The sequence below is a fragment of the Dermacentor variabilis genome, chromosome 11 (assembly GCF_050947875.1).
Source record: "Dermacentor variabilis isolate Ectoservices chromosome 11, ASM5094787v1, whole genome shotgun sequence".
NCBI lineage: Eukaryota > Metazoa > Arthropoda > Arachnida > Ixodida > Ixodidae > Dermacentor > Dermacentor variabilis.
This window is the reverse complement of record NC_134578.1, coordinates 74011133-74026016: the sequence shown is the minus strand read 5'-3', so window position 1 is coordinate 74026016 and position 14884 is coordinate 74011133.

The window sequence follows — 14884 nt, the reverse complement described above, 5'->3', positions numbered from 1 at the left end:
TAGTCAGCAACGTCAGTAGCACAACTTGTCGGGAGGGCTCTGGTGATTGCGTAACGCGTAGCATAATCAGTAGCGGCGGCGACCCATTTATTCCCAGAGCCCGAGAGAGGAAACGGTCCAAGCAGGTCTAGACCAACACGGAAAAAGGGTTCCGGTGGGATGTCGATCGGCTGGAGACATCCAGCTGGAGGTGTGGAGGGCTTCTTCCGGCGCTGACAGGGCTCACAAGGTGTAACGTAGCGCCGCACGGAGCGGGCGAGACCCGGCCAAAAGAATCGACGGCGCACCCTGTCGTATGTGCGCGAGACGCTCAAGTGTCCAGCCAAGGGAGCGTCGTAAAGTTGTTGGAGGGCAGTAGAACGCACGTGCGATGGAATTACGAACAGAAGGTCAAGGCCGTGTGGATCGAGATCGCTGCGGTATAACGTCTCCTCCTTAAGGAGAAACATAAGGAGAGAGGCGTCGCCAGGCGTTGACTCCAGATGGTCGATGAGGGCTCGTAATGAGGGATCGCGGCGTTGCTCGTTGCCGATTTCAAGCAACTGGGACACAGAGAAAACGGAAGCGATGGCGTCCGCATCAGCGGGATCGTCTACGGGGTAGCGGGGCAAACAATCGGCATCCTGGTGCAAGCGTCCCGTCTTGTATACCACGTAGAAGGTATATTCTTGCAGGCGTAACGCCCAGCGAGCGAGTTGTCCCGTGGGGTCCTTAAGCGAGGATAGGCAGCAGAGCGCGTGGTGTTCAGTGATGACACAGAAGGGGAGTCCGTGCAAGTATGGACGAAACTTCGCAAGAGCCCACAAAAGAGCGAGGCACTCGCGCTCTGTGATTGAATAATTGCGCTCGGCGGGTGATAGAAGTCGAGTGGCATAGGCTATAACGCGATCATGTCCACGCTGGCACTGTGCTAGCGCTGCTCCTATGCCGTGGCCACTGGCATCAGTTCAATCTTCCGTTGAGGCAGACGGGTCAAAGTGGGCCAGAATTGGAGGTGTGGTAAAAAGAGTAGTGAGCTGCGAAAAAGATGCGGCATGTTCACGTCCCCCCAAAAATTGGGCGTCTTTCTTCAATAGGTAGGTAAGGGGACGTGCAATGGTAGCAAAATCCTTCACAAAGCGTCGGAAATAAGAGCACAGCCCTACGAAACTACGAACGTCCTTGGTAGACTTCGGAACAGGGAATTTCGTAACAGCGCGAATTTTGTCCGGGTCAGGTCTCACGCCTCTGGCGTCCATGAGGTGTCCAAGGACGGTGATTTGGCGGCGAGTGAAGTTAAATTTTGACGAGTTCAGATGGAGACCGGCGCGGCGGAACACGTCAAGAATCGCTGAAAGCCGGTCTAGATGCGTGTCAAATGTGGGCGAATAAACGATGACGTCGTCCAGATAGCACCAACAGGTGGACCCCTTGAACCCCTGAAGCAAAGAGTCCATTATTCGTTCGAAGGTGGCGGGCGCGTTACAGCGGCCGAAAGGCATCATCTTGAACTGATAAAGGCCGTCAGGGGTAACAAATGCCGTCTTCTCTCGGTCCATGTCGTCGACGGTTATCTGCCAGTAGCCGGACCGTAAGTCGATAGAAGAAAAATAGGTGGCACCGTACAGGCAGTCTAGAGCGTCATCGATACGTGGCAAATGGTACACGTCCTTTTTTGTGATTTTGGTCAGGTGGCGATAATCTACACAAAAACACCACGTTCCATCCTTCTTTTTGACAAGTATGACGGGAGAAGCCCATGGACTACAGGAAGGCTCGATAATGTCTTTTGCAAGCATCTTTTTGACTTCCTGTTGGATAACGGCTTTTTCGGACGCAGAAACACGATATTGTCACGTGGTCGTGACTTCAATTAACACAGTAGCAATACTGTGAAAGGCAAAACTAGTTTTATTGGGCGAACCTGTGCCCACAAAACAAGCTACACTTAAAGCACGACGAGAGCGGCGAACGCAGTGGTGATTGTCGAAAATCTGATCTGCGGGTCAAGCGCGTCGGCTTTTTTAGATCAGTCATCGAATGTTCCAGATTAACCACTGGGACCCTCGTGCCTTCCACAAAGTTCTACACCATTCGCGTCAGGCGATGAAATCAGATAACATAAGGTTCGGGGCCAACAGAGAGCGGATAGAAGTATCGATAACTTTCCAGAAACTTCGGATACATGCAGGCGCGTCCCGCGCTCTTTGATAACATTTGTTAGGCGGCGAAACTTGGTCGCCCGAAAAAGATAAGTACACGTGTCAATATGGACGTCGGTGAATAGGGTTCGCATCGCCAGTGTTTGTGCGATGGGTTACGACGAACGTTTGACGTAAGGGTCGATTGTCAAAGTCAAAAATGTCGCGATAGCCTTCAAGAACGCGGCAAAGAGCTTCAGCTTGAGGAGGTGTAAAGTCAGAGGAAAACATCTTCTCAATTTCGACGTCCGTACCGTGCGATGACGTGACGGTATTGGCTGAGCTGTGGCGATCTTCCACTCTGAATGACTCGACCTCATCATCCTCCAAAGCGCTAATTATAGCCAACGAAATCCCCTGAGGCAGAACTTGCGCGGTTAGCGCGAAATTGACAAGGGGAAGGCAGGTGCGGTTGCCCGTAATTGTCAGCACAGTGTGAGGCAGAGTAACATCCCATGTAAGTATTACTGTCGGAATTTGTGCGACCACGTATTTACCGTCAGGTACAGCTGCTGAGGAAAACAACTCGACGTGTGTCACAGAGTGAGGCGGTAGGCGAATAAAATCGATGCAGCTCATACGGCATGGAGGCGGGTCTGCAGGGTCGGCCAGAAGGGGCAAGTCAAGGCGAAGTGAGCCGCCCGAACAGTCAATGAGGGCAGAATGATTGGCAAGGAAATCCAGATCGAGAATGAGTTCGTGAGGGCAATGCTCGATGACGATGAAGAGAACGACGGTGTGTCTCTCAGCAATGGTGAGTCGGGCAGAGCACATGCCAACAATAGCGACAGTCCCTGCGTCGGCGACTTGTACAACTCGGTTCGGGGCGGGCGTCAGAACTTTCTTGAGCCGAAGGCGAAGAGCAGCACTCATGATCGACACATGCGCCCCGGTGTCAATCAATGCGCACACAGGAACATTGATGACGAGAACGTCGAAAAGATTCTTGTTCGTTGGTAAGGTGAAGTGAGGATTTCGTGTCAATGTCGTCATTGCAGCTTCAGCTCCAGAAGTTGCGCTGTCTAGTTTTGCGGTCGGGGGTGCAGCGAGTAGGTCGGAGAAGGAGCACGGCGTGACGGGGGCAAGCGAAATTGACGACGGGAGGGAGAAGGTGAGCGGGAGTAGCGGGGTCGTGTCAAAGGTGTCGCAGGGTCAGATGGTGGGTGGGCATAGAAGGGGCAAAGGAAAAGGTTGCGCTAGAGGATGGAGGGTAATAATCAGGAGAATAGCGCGTCGGAGAAGTCCAGTGGCTGCGGCAGTGGCGAACGACATGTCCAACGCGTCGGCAGTTACAACAGATCGGCTTGTCGTCCACGGTTCGCCATTCGGAGGGGTTGCGCTGTCCATAAGAGGAGTAAGAATAGCGCGGTGCGCACGTGCGTGCAGAAAGAGATTCCGAGCGTACGGGGCGAATGGACTGCAGGCCGACTTTGGACAACTCTTGGCGGGCGATGGCCTGGATCAAGGAGATTGTCACCGGAGAATGATCAGATGACGGGAATGAAGGGGCCGCCGGTTGTGCCGCTTCGACTTCACGAGGAATGATGCGGGTCAAGTTCTCACATCGCGACGGCTGCTGGAAGAGGTCGTCGCAGGATGACGTAGCAGCTGTGTTGGGAAGTCGCGTGATGTGCTGGGATACCCGGCGGCTTTTAGCATGCTCGAGACGGCGGCACTCCTTGAGGATCGTATCGGTGCTGGTGACGTTCGTAAACACCAGTAAATTGAAGGCGTCGTCAGCAATGCCTTCGAGGACGTGATTAACCTTATCTTCCTCAGACATGGTCGGGTCAGCCTTGGCACAAAGGGCGAAGGCGTCGAGAATGTAGGACATGTAGGACTCGGTCGACGTCTGTACACGTGTGGCAAGGGCTTCCTTGGCATTGGCTTGGCGACCGAACGGATTGCCAAAAAGGTCGCGGAGCTTCTCTGTGAAGAGATCCCAGCTGGAGATCTCCTCTTCGTGAGTCTGGAACCATGCAAGTGGAGCTCCTTCGAGGTAGAAAAGAACGTTCGCAAGCATAATAGTTGGATCCCACCTGTGACTGGTGCTGACACGTTCGTATAAGCGCAGCCAGTCGTCAACATCAAGACTGCCGACTCCGTTGAAAACACCAGGATCCCGAGGGGACCAGGATCCCGAGGGGGGGAAAAGGTGACGTAGGTCGGGGCTGCAGGCGGAGACGGTTGTGTAGATGAAGTGCCGCCAGCAGGAGCCGAAGTTGCCCTGTCGCCGTTGCGACCGCTGCGAAGTTCCATGACGGGTACGGGGAACGTCACCTCCACGAAATTAATGTTACCTGTAGCTAAAGCCCAATGCTATATACGATTTATTTACAGGGATGGTGTGCTGTGCAGCCCTCATCATATCCACCATACCACCACCTTCCTTCCTCTTCACATTCTATCTCTGTCATTCCCCAAACCCCTTCCCCAGCGCGGAATAGCAGGCTAGAGGCATATCACTAAGGCCGACCTCTCCACCTTTCTGCCATTAAATATTCTCTCTCTCCCTACAGGGAAGATAACTGAAGGCCAAAATGGTGATGCTATCAAGGCGGCCCACGTCGTCATCTTCTTCCTCCTCAGTGCAGCCACAGTGTGGCGGCTGTTCCGTAGCAATATATTTGAAGTTTTGCTATCGTAGGTAGAAATGTGCGGCAACGTGCCATAGCACCGGTAACCGCAGAGAGATTGCCGCATATATGTTTTATATGGGCATACCAGCGTAAATTGGACGAAAACTAAACTCCAAGAATTTTAAGCTCTTGAACCATATTTCCTTTAGCTCGCCTGAGTCGTCCACTTATTCTGCTTGATCATCACTCTTAATTCGCTTTTTAAGCCATCGTTATCATGCATATTGCTTGCTTGCCTTCTAGAGTAACTCATACCCACTATGAGGGATTGGCCAAGAATCGGGCGATTTATGCTTACCAGTGTGTGTGCCATTGGTGATGATGGTGCTAGTGTTTGTGCCCTTCTTGTGGTCACCGCGTTTTCACTCGAGGACTTTGAATCTCAAATGAACGATTAAACATATGGGGTTTTGGCCTTAATAATCAAGGCAACAATTAGTAGTCTTGACCTTTATGTGTAACAAATTGGTGCAAACCTTTGAGTTACTCAAAAATGCCCTGTCTGTGTACGCTTCATTTTTTACTGTATTTTTGTCGTTTTTTTAATGCGTTCATAAGCAGACTATAGAATTACTAACTTCCATAATTGTAATATCCTTGCGGTTTCAAGCACATTTGTGAAACAATTTCTTTAGCATGCTTTCGTGTTCGCTATATCATGATGAACAATAAGATGATCTCAAGTTCAAACTCTTTCACTGTTGAATCTGACAATAATATTGATTATGATTCAATTTTTGTACAATTTAGTCCAAATGTCTATACAACCGCGTAACTGAAATTTTCTGTGTGGTTGGTGCCAGCAAAGCAACTTACCTTTTGTTCCGATGTCGCAACTTCGTGACCTTGGTAGGCGATCTGATTCGTCTTTAAAAGAGTAGAAGCGGACAATGCGGTTTTACTCAAAGCAAATTATTGAACTCCCTCTGAAGTCCGAAAAAACTAGGAAGGCTTTCTTTGGCGCACGCTTTTATTCGCACCGCCCAAAAATGAGCCAGCTTCTCCTCGTCCCCGATTGGCTGAACCCCTCATGTAAAGGGCACCAATCGAAAACACACTTTCTGAATACTACTAGCCTGGGGTAGTCATTAAACTTCAATCGGCGCTTGAAGGTTAACTTTCTTATAATATTTTTGCCGTGACGCTCGCGAGTCAATTATTTTTGAAGTGACGTCAAGTGTGCTGTGGGCAAAAGCCTGTTTCCCCAAGATTTTTGAACTGCCATATATGAAGCACTTAGCAGCGGCACTGTTGTTGTTGCATTAGCATTTATTCCAATCGTGAAACGTTTCAAAACGACCCGCTGCAGTTGCTTAGTGGCTATGGTGTTGGGGCGGCTGAGCACGTGGTCGCGGGATCTAATCCCGGTCACGGTGGCCGCATTTCGACACGGGTGAAATGCGAAAACACTCATGTACTTAGATTTGGGTGCACGTTAAAAACCTCAGGTGGTGGCTCTTATTTATTGGCTTCCCACTGCTATGAACATCAAGGTCAGATGGTAGTTTTGGCACGTAGAGCTCCATAATTTAATAAAAACGTTTTTAAACGTTTCATTAGTAGACAGGTCCAATTCAGTGAACGCGGTTTTGGGACGTAAATAGACCACCTACACTTTCGAGACTGATCACCCGCGAACCCCTAAAAGTTATTCTTATGTCCAACTAGCTGTAGAGCCAAACATGAGAAGCCAACAAACACTCACACCAAGGACAACATAGGGGAAATTACTTGTGCTTGATAAATGAAATAAAGAAACGTTCAATTAATTAAAATTAAAGTGAATGGAAGAACAACTTCCGTAGGTGGCAACCGAACCCACAACCTTCGCATTTCGCGTGCGATGCTCTACCAATTGAGCTACCGCGGCGCCGTTCGCCCATCCACTTTCTTCGCTATTTATGTGCACTAGTAGAACCCTGGGGATGTTAGCCAACGCCACCACTCACAGACCTTGGCGGCGAACGTGGAACGACCTTTCTGCCACAGGCGTCACGAAAACGTGACGAAAGTGTGGGTTCGGTTCCCACCTACGCCAAGTTCTTTTTCCATCCATTTTAATTTCCATTAATTTATCGTTTCTTTATTCCATTTATTAAGCACAAGTAATTTCCCCTACGTTGGACTTCGTGTCAGTGTTTGTCGATGTGACCAATAAAAATGGGGCCCCTCGGTTAACCCCCTTTTTCCTCGTGTAGAGCCAAAAGTAATATGTAACCTGTGTAAGTGGCCTTTTGTTTCAGTTTGATAAATGCTGCCTAGCTTTACTGATAAGTTTTAAAAGAAAAACGTGTATTCTCTTTGCTGCATACTGCAAAAACCTTCGTATTGAGTCATGACGTAGTAATACAGCCCCATATCCAAGAGCACGATTTTTAATGCTTTTTTTCGATCAGCATTTAGCTTGAAGGGGCATGTAAATACATTGGTAACAGCGTTAATAAAACTGTGAAAAATGAACCAACCATAAAGCGCACTTCTTCAGCTACCTAAAATGCAACCTTGCAAATTGTTTTTGCCCTTCAGTTACATAATACACATTTTCAATGAATGCCTAAATATGCTCATCCGTGAAACTACGATCTATGGATACACTGAGCAGCTCGCAATAAAGACACTATGGAATGCGATTTACTTAAATGCAAAGGTGTTTTTAGGCCGTACAATATTTCTTAGAACGTTTTCAACGTGGCGTGCTTGTTTCTACAAAATGTAAATTATGAGCCCTCAAAAAGGAGACATATTTTGCTGCTTGCGGGCAACGGCAGTTTCCGGAGAATATTTAGAAATTTTTTATAAGTAAATTTTTAATAAAGGTATGAAGGCACTTTATGTGGCAAATTTGGAGGCAGTCATGTTTGATTGTACCTCATTTTTCTTATGTTCGGAGTCGAATTTCACTCAAAATATTCATAAAAATGCATCAGCCTTTGCCCTCTGATAAGAAGGAAGAGTGGCGAAGCTATGGTGTGTTTGACATAAATCGACGCATCTGTGTATATATAGTGATAATGTTGTTGTTGTTGTTGTTCAAAGTCAAAGCCAACAAATACATCGGCCGACTGCGGAGTGATTTATTTTTACTCTTTTATGGAGTATGGACGTGTTCAGGTACCGCGCCTGATGGCGGACGGGAATTCTTCAATAATACGACTTTGCTATAAAGTACCGAATTATCAAAAATAACTAGACCTCGGCATATTGTTATAGTCACCTTGGCGGCTTATTGTGATTAGTCTTAGTCTGATTATGATACTTAACATTAGATTGATAGTTACCGAGCATTCGTGAGAAACTGGAGACGAATGTTCCTGTCGACGCGACGCGGAAACGCACGCACAAGTACCAGCGCCGGAGCATAGCTATATACAGCCTTGCTGTAAAATTCACCGCTTAATCTCGCAGTAATAAAATTGGGTATAGCGCTAGCCCATAAAAGGCCTCCTGGTAATGATATCAGATTCAAACGCCACGTGCCGAAAAGACGACGAAATTAAAAAAAAAACTTTTACTCGGGGCTTTACGTGACAAAACCACTTTCTGATTATTAGGCACGCCGTAGTGGGGAATTCCGGATATTTCGATCCCCTGAAGTTCATTAACGTGCACCTAAATATAAGTACACTGGTGTTTTCGCACTTCGCCCCCATCGAAATGCGGCCGCCGTGGACGGGATTCTATCCCGCGACCTCGTGCTCAGCAGCCCAACACTACAGCCATTAAGCAACCAGGTGGGCGAAGTTTTAAAGGGAACATGACTGAACGTATGCGGCTGTCATGCTGGTACTGATCCAGCACGTTTTGCAAAGCAAACATCCGCTTCGATGTGCCCTGTGGCTATCTGGATTGACGAGACATCATACAAATTTCAGTGCTCATGTGTCACGAGGCGTTTCCTTCCGACGTAGAAGCCATGCTCGCTCGATTTACATAATTTCTAGACTGGATGTTCAAATTTCAATTAATAATGTTTGAAGTTAAACGTGATTTTCAAGTATGAAAACATTGGGGTTGCACTGAAATGTGGCGGCTTGCAAATTTGCCATATTGACCTGGGCCCACACGGTTCTACTCGAGAAATTAATGCAGCAGGAAAAAGTGGTGGTTGGAGGCAGCAGTGAAAGTATGAGGCTGAAAGTGGAGGCGGAGCCGAGGGAAAATGGCCTGCGCATGCGCAGCGCGGAGGTAACGGCACGCGCAGTCGCTTAGGTGATCTCATCCACGTTTGTGAGGGAAGGGGGGCCTTAGTTTTCTTCGGTCGCTGAGGCATTAGTTGGGCACATGAGGAGAGTGTTACTCCGTGCTCACAGGCTACCTTGTACTGTTATTTATCAAAGTGATGCTTGTGTATCACCATATGTGCCATACTGCATCTCTGAACCATATTGGCCAAATGGAAAGCATATGATAATTTTGGTCCCTTAATCTGAAGCGTAGAAATTATAAGCTAAAGGGAAATGAGAATGGACAAGAAAATAACGTGCCACTGGTGGCTTATTGACACGTGCTCTAGTTTATCTTTTTTTGGGTGAGCGCTTTTGATCATCTATCAAAATGTTATCGTTCAGAGCAGGACGCGCCTGCATGCGTCGGAAGTTTCTGGAATGTTATCGATGGTCCTATCCGCTATTTGTTGTAGCGGAACCTTGTATAATCATATTGCGTGCATGCGCGACGCGAATGGTGTCGAGCTTTCTGGAAGACAGGCGGGCCCAGCGATTTCTTTCGAAGGTTCGATGGCTCACCTATAAAAGCTGACGCGCTTGACCCACTGATCAGATTTTCGATGATCGCTGACTGTGCTCGCCGCTATCGCTGTTCTTTGATTGCAGCCTGTTTTAGATGGCGTAAGTTCATCCAATAAAGTGCTAGTTGTGCAATTCTGAGTTTTTCTGCTTTCTTCATGGTCACTACTACATGACAATATGAACCCACTGCATGTTTATTACACGCCCTGTTCGAATTGTTCTACGGTAGCGGTTTGTCTCCCGTCGGCGTTCTTGGGTACTGGGTAGTGCAAGTACTTGGGTAGTGCAAGATGGAACCCGGGAAGTGTTATCCAGCGCTACTCACGTATATGGCGGCCGGCCATGCAAAAACTAAAAATAATGAAAGACAGCCAGAATCTCTTCTAAGCACAAGCCGCAAGAAGGGAAGACGTAACTAGTTTTGTGGTATCTTTTACCAGCCTCAAAAGTTCCAAATTTCTAGAGTGTTATTCTCAAGAGTAAAATAGCTTACCTTGAGGATCATCGATCGTAACGCTTTATCCGCCAAGACGTTCCCCTGATATTTAAAAAGGGACACGAAGCTCTAAAGCATTATCAACGACCTGTCCTTTGGCATTCACAATCAAAATCAAATCGGCGTAATAACTCGCCATCTGATACTCGATTGAGTATCACAAGGTAAGTAATATGGAAACCTGAGTATGCGCGTGGTCTTTGAGAATTACTTAATTGCATTTATGATTACTTTAAATATAATATATGTTCAATAAAACTCATGGTCAGTTCTTAAAGAACGCAGAAGAGGTGCGCCATGTGCTCAAAAATAAAATTTGGCTTTTGTTCTCTTTATAACGTCTATATAATATTATGTCTACAAGTATACACGCAAACATCACATTGCCTAATAATAATGACAGTATTTACAACCCAATACCTCGCCTAAACCATAACCTACCCTTCGACTGCACTTTACAAATAGTAGAGATATGGTGCCGATGTTAAACTCAAATCTACCTTGAGAGAAGAAGGGCATCACGCTAATCAGTGGCTCACAAAACATGAAAGAAATTTGCAGCGTATTGACCTAATACATTCTGTGCGCAATATGTTCCCGCAGTACTTTAAATGTTCAAGCAGTGTATCATGCAAGCAACGTAGGAATCAAGATTAGGTAATAAAGAATACAAACGATCTGTGCGATAAAGGTTTAAGTTGTTCACCACGGGCACGTAAACGATGTTGCTTTCATATAAAGGCATCAGGTTCTAGAGAACGTTCTCGAAGCGTTGTTTTTTCTTAAGAAATAATTTCTGCGCTTCCTAAAGCTCCCCTTGCTATCCCCTGTCTTGTGCGTCGGCTGCATTAGCTTTTTTTCTAATTTGTGCCGCCAAATTTGGTGCTCCTTTATACTGACCCCCTTTCCCTGAATGTTATTGCAGCTTTTGCCACTGGCATTAAGTTATGATAAAATGTGCTCATACCAGCTACAACATGAAATGTCTAGGAAAAAAATGTACATTAGGCAAATACTTGTGTGCGATTTCTGTGGAACATACTTCACGACACTTGGTCACTGACTGACGCTGTTATTGTCACTTGAGTACTAAACATCGCGAGCCATAAAATACTTAGTGAACGTTCACTCTCGGAGATCTGTCCCATGAGGCAGTGTTGAACTTTCCGTTAATGGCAGAAGACATGTTTTCGGACTCTTCCTTTCCGCATACATAGGGAAAGGCAAAAGTTAGCGCTCTGACAAATGCGAGAGCAATTATCGGAATAAGATACTTACTCATCACTCCACCATTAGCACTTTGCTATCTGAGATGCACCTCGACTGCATATTCTTGACCTTTATCTGGCTTAGTCACGTGTGTCTCAAGAACGTCATGTGAAAGATCTGGATGGTAAGTTGGTCTTCGTAATTCCTGTGACGCATACTTTATGTAAACGTTGTATGTTCGATGGCTGCACGGTATTTAGGACTCACCATGTCCTTTTAAAAAGACGAATAAGCTTTGGGATTCGCGTAAAGAATACGAATAATATTGTTACGTGTAGCCGAAGCCGAATGCTATTTACAATTTATTTACAGGGAATCTAACGGAGGCCAAAATGGCTACGCTACATCTAACCGGCACATTCGTCGTCTTCCTCCTCCTTAGTGCAGCCACACTTTGGTGGCTGTTTCGTAGCATCACCGCCGGCTGTAGAAGCACCGTCCCGTGCTTAATCTACACATCCGCGGTGAAAGGTGTGTGGTATGGTTTTAGTCTCGCCACGTGAACGATGTCACTTGCAGCTGATGATGATGCTGAGAGGTCGGCGGGGATGATTTCATACGTGAAATTGGTCACTTGTCGCACCACACGGTAAGGGCCAGTGTAACGCGACAGCAGCTTTTCGGAAAGGCGCACACGTCGAAAGGGTGACCATAGAAGCACCAGAGAACCCGGAGAAAAGTGCACTTCGCATTTCTCGTATTTATCGTTGGTTATACTTTTGAGGTTGTTGACTTACAAAATACTTCCTATTCCAAGAATGTAAAAAAAGTAAGAGAACTCCTTTTGAATTTTTATTAATTGTGAATGCCAAAGTACTAATTCCCAATTGAATGCCACTAAGCGGTGCTTCGAGTTATGCGTTCCTAAAGCCCCTAAATGAATCAAAGTAGCACCATCTCCTCTCCCTTCCTTGTGTGCTAGCGTTCACTCTCTCTTCTGTCAAACGTTCCTCGACCTACGCTGTTCTTGAACAAGGAGATTCTCTCCTAAGGCATGAGAGAACCTGTTTGCCTAGGTACCATCACAGCTTCGTAATGTATGGCGGTACACTCTCAACGTACCATTCGTCTACAATCAGGCCAAACAAAGATAACGCCATGGAGTGTATAACTGAGTCGACAAAAAGCCCGTGCGCTTGAAGACGACTTGAGTGAAGTCGGGCCTGACAGTTTCAAATGAATTCAGTGTCAAAGAAAAACTTTGTAAAGCTTTTGTGTACTTAATGCAGCTTATCTCCCTGGAACAAGTCAAGAGCCGCACACCATTTATGCATGTTAATTTGGGGTACAGAAAAGTTGTCGGTGGCATTTCCTCATTTTAGTGTGCTCATTTGCAGTTAATTTTTCTGGACTTGCACAAAGCTAATGAAAGCACTTTTTGGGACCTTTTCACTATACCCAGCCACAAAGTGGTACCTCTGTCAATAAAGAGATAAAGCAAGGTTATTACCTTGAACGACAAGAGAAAAAATAAATATTTAGCACAGGAAATTGGTAGTAACGCACAGCTAACACAATTCCAAACAGCCAAATGAAAGGTCGCCTGCACTCGCAGTATCAAGTAGCGCTACGTTTCTACATTTTCGATTCTCTTGTTTTACTGTAGACCGGATCTTAAAAGCAGGCAGGCCGCGGAATCGATGGTTGGTTGGCAGGAGCCTAGATCGACAAAAGCCCATCATCACCATCATCATCATCATCAACAACAACAACAACATCAGCCTGGGTGCGCCCACTGCAGGGCAAATTGGATGCGCCCACTGCAGGGCAGGGCAGGGGTTGGTGATGGCTCGCAGAGCTGCTCAGGCTGACTAATGTGCTCAAAATACAGCTCCCAAGATTACCCTTCCAACTGGTCCAACACACCTAACTGTGCAAACCGCGGAGAACATGTAGCATACTCCCAGTATTGTATAACCTGGAAAAACATAAGAACATTAGTGCGTTGAAATTCAAAACGAACATGTCATTAAAAAGGGATCGAAACGCAAGAATTGCAAAAATCAAGTGATGACGTAGTGGCGTGTGAGGGGGCAATGCCACAGTGGCCTTTCACGGCCGATCGGATTAGATGCAGTGGGCCTACAGGCACGCCGCAAACCCCACAGGCGGACGTTGCTAGCACCGCTCGGTCACAATAAATTCCCTGCAGACCTCCGTGCATGCGGGCTCTGGGGTCTCTGTTCCCGCAGAAAGGCCCGGAACACCAGTGTGTGAAACCCGCGTATAGCATTGAGCGCCTGTTTGTAGATGATGGAAACTTCGACTAGTGCATCGGCGGCCAAGACGCTGAAGAAACCGCATGGCCCTCTTGAGCGCGCCAGAAAAGACAAACCCATAATATCAGGACACGTAAGTGGTCATGTTACGTAAATTGTTTCCCACTCACACAGATAGCACGCAGGACGGACAATATCGATAAAAATAAGTACTTCAATAAACCGTCAGAAATCTACCCCGCAGTCTTGATGATGTTAACGAACTCCTATATAAATTCAAGTAAAAGGTGCTGTGTATCCGTGAAACGGACCTAAAACCTGCACAAATCAACCTTCTACCACAACACGCTATGTTCTCAAAGTCCGTGACGATTTTATAGCTGCGCCGGGCGGTGTAGCAATAATAGTCGATAAGAATTCAGTACGTCGGCGTTTAGGAGTGCGAACGCCTTTTGAGGCAGTGGCAGTTCGGGCCCGAACATTTTGAAAACTATTTACAATCTATTTTCTACACGTACCGCCTTGTTTACAGACTTCGTGGAACCGAACATCAAAAATTACCTGATGGACTGCCTGAACCTTACATATTAGTTTGGCAACTTTAATGCACAATATACGGTTCCAGCTCCACGCAATCAAATACAGCTTCATATACCTAGGCATAACATCCCCGATGTTAAAGCCCCACTTGATTGGAGCCTGAGTGACTACCTCAGTGACAGTGATCACTACCGTAACTGTCTCAGCCCTATAAAAGAACGGGATCCTCCACCATGTGCCCTTCGATGGAATGTAGCATATGCAGAGATGAAAAACGTTAAGCAAATTACTTATCTGCCCCGAAACGCACTGAATGATATAATATAGATGATGCGGGTGCCTGCTTTACTGCTTTCATAATTAATGCTGCGTTAAAATGTGCTCCACATACGAATGCACGCAACAAACAAAATAAAGCCTTAGGCCTACTACGCGAGTCGGCCATGGCTGCAAACCTCGTAAAATTTAAATATATCAGTCACAATTCAGACAAACGCCACGTATCCCGAGAAAAGACTACGGTGAAAGGTTCGTCTCAAGTAACGATTCTTAACTCAAGAAGCAAGATTGGAAAATTATTTTATCTGCAATCTCACTTCCTGCATATGGTGGGCTATCAAGGCAATAATAACTGTGAAGAACAGGCTGATGCTCCTTCACAACCATTTCGAGCATATATTTATTTCAATACAACATTCCGCAGCTTTCCCGAAGTTTAACAAGACTTCGGGATAAAAGGTACTAAACTGTAGGTGTAGCGTAAATGAAGAGTAAAGGGTCCCTTTGGCATAGT